Source organism: Ochotona princeps, chromosome X, assembly GCF_030435755.1.
Source record: "Ochotona princeps isolate mOchPri1 chromosome X, mOchPri1.hap1, whole genome shotgun sequence".
NCBI lineage: Eukaryota > Metazoa > Chordata > Mammalia > Lagomorpha > Ochotonidae > Ochotona > Ochotona princeps.
Genome location: NC_080865.1, coordinates 95487471 through 95497637, shown reverse-complemented (window position 1 = coordinate 95497637; position 10167 = coordinate 95487471). Strand labels below are relative to the sequence as shown.

Here is a 10167-nt window from a genome sequence, read left to right as displayed (position 1 = left end):
ATTTTTTTTTCAAATATTTCTTATCTGCGATTGGTTGAATCCATGAGTATGAAACCAGGAATAAAGACGACTGATTGCACAGTTTCCCAAATTTGAGAGTCCATCAGAATCACCTGGAGGGCTTGCCTATCCACAGACTTTCAGGGACAAATTTCAGGATTTCAGATGTGGTAGGTCTGGCCTAGGGATCAAAAAATAGCATTTCTGGGGCCAGCATGGCAGCTCAATGTCTAATTTTCTATATGCAAGTACTGGCATCCCATATGGGCGTTGGTTCATGTCCTGACTACTCCACTTTAAAATAAATAAATTTGGCAATTCTGGGGGCAACGTTGTGGCATAGTGCATAAAGCAGCTGCCTGTATTACCAGCATCCCATATAGCTGCAAGTTTGTGTTTCAGTTGCTCTGTTTCCAACTCAGCACTCTTCTAATGACCTGGAAAAGCAGCAGAAGATGGGCCAAGTACTTGGGCCCCTATACTCATGTGAGAGACCTGCAAAAATTTCTGGCTCTGGGCTTCAGCCAATCCCGGCACTGGCCATTGTGATAACCAGGAGAGTAAACCAGCAGATGGAAAATATCTCATATCTCTCTCATCTCTCTCTCTCATCTCTCTCTCTCTCTCTCTCTCTCTCTCTCTCTCTGTAACACTGATCTTCAAGTAAATAACCCTTCAAAAATATGCACTAGGTTGAGCCGGGTTTGGTTGTGACAAAACCAGTACACATTATGGAATGCCAGGGTGAGGTTGCCTGTACTGGTTTTGACTGCAGCACCCAACCAGCACACGTGAGATCCAGGAAGGGAGGGACAGAGCTGGCAAGGGGATTAAGGGGCTGGTCCCCTCCCCGGACAGCTACTCCCACTGGAGAGCTTGGGCTGGGATGGGGACCAGACTAAGCAAGGCTGCAACACCTGTGCGCTGCATGTGGACTAGATCAGGGAAAAGCCAGGCTGTGCTGATTATTCCTGCTGGTGCAAGCATAAATTAGAGCGGGTGAGGGATGTTTGGGCTTGGCCGCAGCATCAGCTGGCAGAAGCTGGCACTGGGGACTAATTCTGTCAAGTCAAATCACAGAACCACCTAAAGAGTGCATAAACCGGGACTGAGAGAGACCTGGGAGGGAAAAAGTGGGTTCCCCCTTCCTGGGTCACTAGTCCCGTGGGAGGGCATGAAAACTAGGACGGGGGCTGGGGTGGCTAGACAGAGAGGCACTCAACAACGTCTGTGAGGGCTGGATGGTTGAGTTGGTTAGATGGAACTAAGCTTTAATACCCATTGACAAGTACAAGAGCCAAATGGGATGGGGGACAGACTGGTCTACTGCTACACATACTGGCAAACCAGGGTAGGGGGCGGGCCTGATGGGGATTATTGTGGGTCGCCCCGACTAGGCTGCAGCTCCCACTGGTTGATGTAAGGGCCGAGTATGTGCTGGGCAGAACCAGACTGGACTGCAACACCCATTGGTTCCAGTGCAACTCGGAACTGAAAACAGAACCAACCCAGCAATTGCAACCACCAGCTGATCTGGGTGATGGACTCTGCCGGACCCTGTGCTTGCTAGAACATACAAGAATCTGGTCTGGGAATACCTCAAGGTTTCTTTGGAGATCTTCCCAATAAAACTGCTGGACTCAGAACTCTAACCAAGAAAAGACAGAAGATAGAACAGGTCAATCATTCATCTCAGCTGTATATTGTTGGCAGCGAAATATGGGGCGAATGGAGACTTTGTGATGGACCATATCAATCAGTGGACGACCTCATCGAGCGAAACTGGCAGCGATTCATAACTGGAGAACTATTAAAACCATTTGAGCAAATATCTCAGAGCATGCCCCACATCCGGGACTTGGGGTGGGCGGGAAACCGGGTGGGGCTTCTCCCTCAATATCCCCCTTTACCTCAGATACATGATGGAAACAATATGGACATAATATTCTTACCCACTTCCCTATACCCCCTGAACCTTTTTTTTTTTTTACCGCAATTAACTATGAAAAGATTGTCAACAACAATACAATAAAATAAAAAAATAGAAAAAGAAAGAAAAAAAAGAAAAAAAAAATATGCACTAAAATACTAACATTTCTAACAAGTTCCCGATTGCTGTCACAGAGAACAAATGCTCTGCAGTGAATCAAGAAATCATCTGAAAAACACTGATATCCCTTGTATCACTCTTCTCAATCCCTTGCCGAGGCTCACAACCATCTATAATGGAGTTCAAACTTCAGTGTCAAGTCCTGCAAGGTCCATTCACTTCCTCTCCCCAAGCCCATCTCTCAACATTTAAAAGCATAGCCCTCAAATCCAACTAGCAAGTTTTCTTCACTAGTCCCTGAACTGCTGAGTTCAGTCATGACTTCATGCTATACTCTCAAAGAAAGTCTTCACCTTTCCTTAGCCCCTGAGCCACAGATTTCTGGCTCCTGTTCTATTTTTCTAACAGGAAATCCCGAATTATTCCAGCTGAATTATTCTGATCCTACATATAGCAGCAATAGTCCTAATTTTTGCCCCTCAATTTACTCCAGAAGTTTAATGAGTTTAATAGTTGTCTACTGAAGGCCCATGTCAAAAAGCAGCATTCTCCTTTACTTAACGTGACGCCAGTGACCCTCAGTAAATACAGTATTTTTTTTCTTTAACCATTTCATCAGTAACATTTATTTGCTGTATTTTCAAGTACACCATGGTTTACTTGAAATATATGACAAGTTACACTTGAGTACTGACTGGAAGTTTTTAAAAAGTCAATGAGTTACATTTCTATTTTATATTTGTTAAAAGATTCTTTATTAATAAAAGGCAAAATCGGGACACCCACATAAACATAATATGAACATGAGCAAAAGAATTTAACTAAATCAACTTGTGAAGGAACTAGTAGGATGTTACAATTAGTTTGAAAGAGAATAACAAGAGCAGAAAGATGCGCCGGCAACCAGGGATGCTCAGACAAACTTGTTCAATTGACACAAACATTGGCCAACTGCCAGAGACACTCAGCAACAGACAATCACCCATCACATGCATAACTGATGGTGTTCTACAATTTGCACTGTTGAAAAATAACTCGAGTTCAACAGCAAGCAGAGCCCACATGGAAGAGTGGGATCTGTTAGGACACAGCGTGCTCGCTTTGTTCTCCATTTCCACATGGCTCACATGTTCCATCTGCCAAGCCAAGGACAAGTTCCAGAGTCTGAGTAAATCCACAAAAAGGACTAATGACAAAAGAGCGATGTTCAATAAATTATTTCAAGTGTGTGCTGTGGCTCTTGATCTTACCACGTAAATATGCTGAAATCAAATTCTCTATCTAAAGAAGTGGAAAAAGCAATAGTCTTCAAAGTGGGAAGCAACCTTTCTGAGGCAGGAAGCTTCTCCAGCGTAGATAGGAGATACATGTTATAGGCACGTTCAAACTAAAATAAAACTTTAATAGTGCATCCTGGAGCTTGTCACTGAACATTGATATAAAGAGATGTTATTCCCTAGCTGTAGACAACTGCCTGGGTTGCATTGTACCTAGGCAAGTGTTACATTGCTCAAGAAAAGCAGCTAATAACTGGCAGATATTCTGAGCATGGTTAATGGCAAATTTGTGTGAACTATGCCTGTGTGGCAGCATAGCTGCCTATTTTTTTTAAGATTCTTTTTGTTGTTGTTGTTGTTAAAGATATGTGGGGGCAGATACCAGCACAATGGCAAAAGGGGCCTAGGGACCTGTTCCTGAGCATGCATGGGACCTTGGCAGGCAGGCAAGGCCCAAGGGTGGCACAACACACCACTGAAGGACTGAGCTTGGGGATCTGCACACTCGTAGGTATGGCTGGTTATGGATTCCTCAGGGAAAGTAGTCTGGGGATGTGTGGGAGGGAGGACAACAGAGGAAGAATAAGACAGGTGAGGGGTCTTCTGGGGGTCTTCCACCAACCAGGCTACTGCACTTACAGTTAAATGGAGGGACTAAGACGTGGTTTGGAGGAGGGAAACCAGGTTACCCTTCAGGGCCAAACCAATACACCCACTAGCAAGGGAGACATGAGTTGGGCTTGTTGGCATCAATCACCATCTACTGGTGCAGACACACAAAAGCAATAGCTGGGTGGGGGGGTGCTGCCTGGCAGGGTTTAATCACAGTACCCACCACTGAGTGTCAGGGCTGAGGGTGGACCACATCAGGCAGGGCCATGACACTAGCCATCATGCGAAAGAACTAGATCTGAGAGCAGATTCAGGGAGGCAGGATGTATGGGCTCACTCCTGTAGGACTTCCATACCAGCTGATTTGCTTGAGGGCTGGGGCAGTGACGAGTTGAGCTAGATAAGACCAAGGAACCCCCCGACACTCATGGGCATTGGGGTTAGGAATAGGCCTGGCAGTTCCAAGCTGTAGCACCCACAGACACACCAAAAAATTGAGTATTGGGAAGGCTGGGCCGCAACATGCACCAGCACACACAAAGGCTGACACTGTGGACAGACTGTGCTGGGTGAGGGGATAACACCCACTTGTATGAGTAGGAGCTGAGTTTTGGAGTGGAGGAACTTGGGGAACTCTGCTGGTGGACTGCAGCATGAGAGTCAGCTGGGTGTAGGTCATGCTGGGCAGGGCTGCTTCACTTGTCAGTGGGTCTGTGGGTTGCCTCGGGGGGAGAGAGGGAACAGACCAGGCAGGGCTTGGCCAAACCATAGCACATTGGCATGCACAGGAGCCAGGATGGGGTGCAGACCATGCTGGCTAGGCTACGCTACCACACCATCTGATTTGCATGAAAGCCAGGAATGAAGGCAAGCTGGGCAGGGCTAGGCTGCAGCATCTAGCAGCCGAAGTTGGAACTGGGGGTGGACCAGGCCAGGCCAGGCTACAGCATTGATGGCAAAGGCTGAAACAGGTGATGCCAGATGGATTGGAGCAAATACCAACATGTGCGAGATCTGTGGCTGGGAGCAGGCCAGGACTGGGATCTGGCTGGGCTAGGCTAGTTTGCAGCACCCACCAGCATAAGCTCAGACTGTGGGCAGACTGGGCAAAGTCAGACTGCAACACTAGCTGGTGAATGCCTAGGTGATACAAGGTATGCCAGACATAGCCACAGCATTTACCAGTACACGTAAGACCTGGGGGCAGTGGCGAACCAGGCAGGGAGCATGTGAGGATTCCCATCCTTGGCCATTGTTCCCACTGGTGACTATGAAAGCTAGTACTGGGGGCAGACCAGGCTGGGCAGGGATACAAAACCTATTGGCCTACAGGTGAACTGGGTTAGTGGGAGAGCCAGGGTTGGCTAAGTGACTATGCCCACTGGTACATGCAGGAGCTAGAGTAAGTACGCGTTGGTCAGGTTCTGCTGCAGCATTGGTTAACAGTTGCTGGGACTGGGGACAAGTCCTCTCAGGCTAAACCACAGAACCACCTGGAAAGTACAAGACGGTTTCTTTGGGGACTCTCCCAACTGGATTACTGGACTCAGAACTCCATCCGCAGGGAAAATCACAGGATCTGTGGTCTGACCGTGGAGTACGTGAATCAGAATTGGGTCTCCACAGTTGTTGAAGCCAGTGCAGTGGATGGCATGCCCAGACGTGCATACAGACATGACAGCTCTTGAGGCCTACAGATGATGTCTAGTACCATGGAGGGAAGAAAAAGTTGGACAGCTCTCCCAGACATGCTTTAACAGCAAATATCCAGACGAGTGGAGACTTTGAGGTAGACAATATCAGTCAGTGGACCTTGGAAGGATTTTCTCATCCTTGGAGCAACGAAATCAGCAGCATCTCAAAACTATCAAACCACATGAGTTATTATTAAAAGAAGATGTTAGAGTACATACACAATTAATGTGAGTCAATAAGGAAAATTATTTTTAAGGCTCATTCGTAAATGACTTTCCCACTTCAGTGATGGAACAGAGAAAACATCCCTTTGTTGTTTTCAGTTGCCATGGCATTAAGATCCACATGGAAGAGCATTATATAATGAGATCATACAACTACTTTCCATATGTACATATGTGTACATAAACATATGTCCTTACACAGTTTACATTTTTTTATGTTCGTTTTATTTTTATTAGAAAGGCAGAGTTACAGAGCGAAGAGAGAAAGATCTTCCATCTGCTGATTCATTCTCCAAATGGTCCCAACAGGCAGGACTGAACCAATCTGAAGGTAGCAGCCAGCAGATTCTTCCTGGTGTCTCATATGAGTACAGGGGCCCAAGTACTTGGGCCTGATTGGCTATTTTCCCAGGTTATAAACATGGAGCTGGATCCAAAGTAGAACAGCTGACGCTAGAACAGGTACCTATATGGGATGCCAGCACTTCAGGCAGAAGCTCAGCCTACTACCCAACAATGCTGACCCCATAGTTTGTATTGTCTAGATAATATCCTAAAAACCTAAAAGAGAAAACATATAACCATAGATATCACTTCATTTTGTCTTAGGAAAGGCATGTATTTTAAACATACACGTGTCTATCCATATATACACATACCATGTGCAGGAGAGTACTTGAAAAAACTTATGGAGAAATGGAAATCAAAATCATTTGTTGTCTTGCAGAATTTTTTGAAATCCAGATGTAAGTTTTACAAAATAAACATTTTTCCATAATTTTTTTAAGATCCCCTTGTGTACATGGACTCCAAAATCTTTTTGCACAAGAATGAACACCTTTTAACTCCTTGTTTCCATGTGCACACTAAGAACATATGCAGACATGCATATGATGCACGTACATTCTTTTGGCCATATTCATTTTGTGCTTGGTGACCAGATGGTGATCTGTGTGGGAGTGCTCTCTACTCTGTTTTGCCTCGGCTGTCAAGTCATGCCTCATGCATCCTGTAGAGACAATGGGCCATGGGACGAAAAAGTCAATGGCATGGAAAAGCATGAAAGCCTAGGCAGGTAGCAGTTTCAGGGTTGCCAAGCTCCTTGATTCTTGCAGTGGTTGTAAGAATTTAGATATTGGGCTCAGGCAGGCCAGCAGGTTCAAGGCAGCATGGCGCATCCTCCCTCTCCCTTGCAACAGGGCAGGCCAAACAGCTAGTGCTGGAAATCACAGGGAACACAGCACCAGGTTGGCCTTTCTTGTGAGATCTTGGATCAAGTGGTAATGAGCAACCATGAGCACCTGCATCCCTGCCACTGGAATGCCTCCACCGCACTGGGGGCATCTTCAAGAGCTTTTGCCTAGGAAGAGATGAGGGCCTCCTGGCCTAAGAAAGCAAGATGTCAAGCTCTGGCTTGTCACTGCTTGCTTACTTCAGGGATATCTCAGAGGACCACGTGTACAAACAGACTGAAAACTTCTGTGTCTGCTGGGTTTCATTTGGAAGGACACTGTCCCGGAGCTGGTGGCAATGCTATGCTTTCACAGGTGGAGGATCAGTTTTTCAACCCTTGGCCTGAGGGTGGCCATAGGGAACAGTTCCATCAACTTTCTTCGGCTGTCTCTTCAACTGCTCTTTGGCCATGGGAAATTACAGGATGTCTATTATGATTCGTGCAGCTTCTAAGGCCTTTTCCCCATCACCAGAGACTCCACCTGCCAGCTGTACTGCTTATAGCAGCTACATATTTCTTCAAACACCACTGAATATCAGCTTTTTAAGAGATTTTATTTTTCACTTATTTTTCTTACTGGGAAAGTAGAGCTACAGAAAGATAGGGAGAGACAGAGAGATGGAAATCTTACACCTACTGGTTCACTCCTCAGACAATTGCAAAGCCAACAACTAGGCCAGTCCAAAGCCATGATCCAAGTGCTTCTTCCAGGCCTCCCATGTGGGTTAAGGGGCCCAAGGACTTGGCCTTTGCAGGCCATTATCAAGGAACCGGATCAGAATTGAACCTCTGGGACTCAAACTGGCATGTGTATGGGCAGCTGGCATGGCAAGCAGAAACTTAGCATGCTATGCCACAGTGCCAGCCTCATAGTCTTTCTAAGTCCAGAAGGAAGCCATCCATATCAATGATAAGATGGAGACCAGTTTGCAGCGGGAGCGCAGGCACAGGTGCCACCCTTGCAGTCCTGTGAGAGCCAAGGTGGGAGCAGGGAGGTAGTCATTGTGCCGTAGCATGTTAAGCCACCACCTGGGACACCTGCATTCCATACCAGAATGCCTAATGTGAGTGCTAGCTACCACACGTTTCTGATCCAGCTTCCTGCTGCTATGCCAAGGAAGCAACCAAAGTACTTGGGGTCCTACCACCTATACAGGAGACAGTGTGGAATGCCTGGTTCCTGACTTCAGGAATGCATAGCCCTGCCTGGTGCAGGCATTTAGGAAGTGAACCAATAGATGCAAGATGTCTCTCTCTCTCTCTCTCTCTCTCTCTCTCTCTCTACCTCTTTGTAGCTTTCACTTTGCATTTCAAATACATACATAAAATAAAATATTAAGAATGGTACATTTTTAAGGTCTGGTGAATCTTAACACTAATAACTGTCACATTTCAGTTCATTAGTTTTGTTTTCAAGTTTTTAGATATCTGTTTTAAAATACTTTGATGTTCTGAGAATTCTTGAGGACAGTCACGTTTGTAATATGAGGTTGAAAACAGACGTGACAACATGGATTCTATCTATGCATTTGCTGATCACTGCTGGATATTTCCCAATATGCTCACACATGGAGCCCAGACCTAATTTACACAGCTCAACTTAACCCTCTGGTAACGCAGATGCGTCGTAGGTGCCTTTGACCCAGATCAGCACCAAACACTGATCTGGACATATGCTAATTAGAATTCCATTAGCGACAAAAATACCCTGCCTTTGAGGGATGGCTTGGTGAAACAGGAGGCAGATTAAAAAGACAATTACATTTCTCAAATCACCCCCCTGGTGATCTAGGAAATACTCTGGGGCTGATTTGCTTCAATTCTGCCTTTTCCAAAAATCTCACTTGAGGGAAAATGCGGATATAAAAATAATAATCTCTCAAAGCAAATTTAAGCTATTCTAACAGAGAGACTGCCTGTGAAGAGCAACTAATTTCTTAAACCATGCTGCCTTGCTTTGTCCCCGCACAGAATCGGAATCATTTGGATTGATGAAATGAAAATAAACAGAAGCTGTGTCTACACGCCCATACTGGCTTGTTTCTAACATCTTCCTTTATTTGTCAATAGACTGCCAATGTGAATTTGATTTCAAACATTTCAGATTTTTACCATCAATTGTCTTCATTGCAGTCTCACATAACTACATATGATGATAGAATATGTGAGGGTATGATGAGCTGGCAGCTGTACATCAGTCCAATAACAAAGGAAAGTGTTCCTAAAGCCAATGCTGTCAGTTGGAGTATGTCATGGATTTTTGCTTCATTTTAGGTATCCTTCTCTCCAAAGAGGATATCCAACTCCAAATACTTTGCTAGAGTAATGACTGCTGAAATGAGTACAAACATTACAGGCTTGTTGATCTCTATGGCAGGCCATACATAATCACCATAGAAATATATAATTACACCTGTCAAACCCATCTTGTGTAATTGATTCAATGACTAACAATGTCAGCGGCAATCTCAGCTTTGGGATCTCACTGTGAGAAAATACTCATACATTGCTAAACATCTTGGTGTCTTAATTGCTTGTCATACTGCCAAGACTCCCTTGTTGCATCTATTTCCACAGCACTATGCCGGAATAAATAAAACACATATACAAGCCTAAAGTAAATGGATAATTTTGTTTTTGTTTTGCAGGCTGTCTAAGACAATGAAGTTATTGAATATAATCTGGTTTTGAAGCCAGACTTGGGAAAAAACTTAAAATATGATTTTGTGCTTTGAAAACTAGATGCATGATCAGAAATTTTAAAAAATATCCTCTAATAAAACAAAGACCAGTTGATGCCTGAACACATACAAAGGTCATACTTCACAAGAAACTAGCCTCACATTCACCGCCATATGAGGACTTGTTGGAACACATTAAAGTTCATGAACTGTGAAATCCAAAAGCACTGAAACCTGGTAGCCATTGGCAGGTTTGATTTGGTTTTGTTGTCTTGAGAAGGCAATTTGGAAGTCAATACAAAGGAGAGCAAGATTCTACCAAAACAATTGGGGGGAGTGGGAGGGCAGCATATCATATAAAATCTTACTTAAAGATAAAGGGAAGTCATGGCTA

At 44.8% G+C, this 10167-nt stretch overlaps 1 pseudogene; it reads right to left on the bottom strand.

Moving 5' to 3' along the window:
• Window positions 1-7017: 7017 nt before the first annotated feature.
• LOC118760468 (pseudouridine-5'-phosphatase-like) lies at window positions 7018-7624 on the bottom strand (annotated as a pseudogene).
• Between the last annotated feature and the right edge of the window lie 2543 nt (window positions 7625-10167).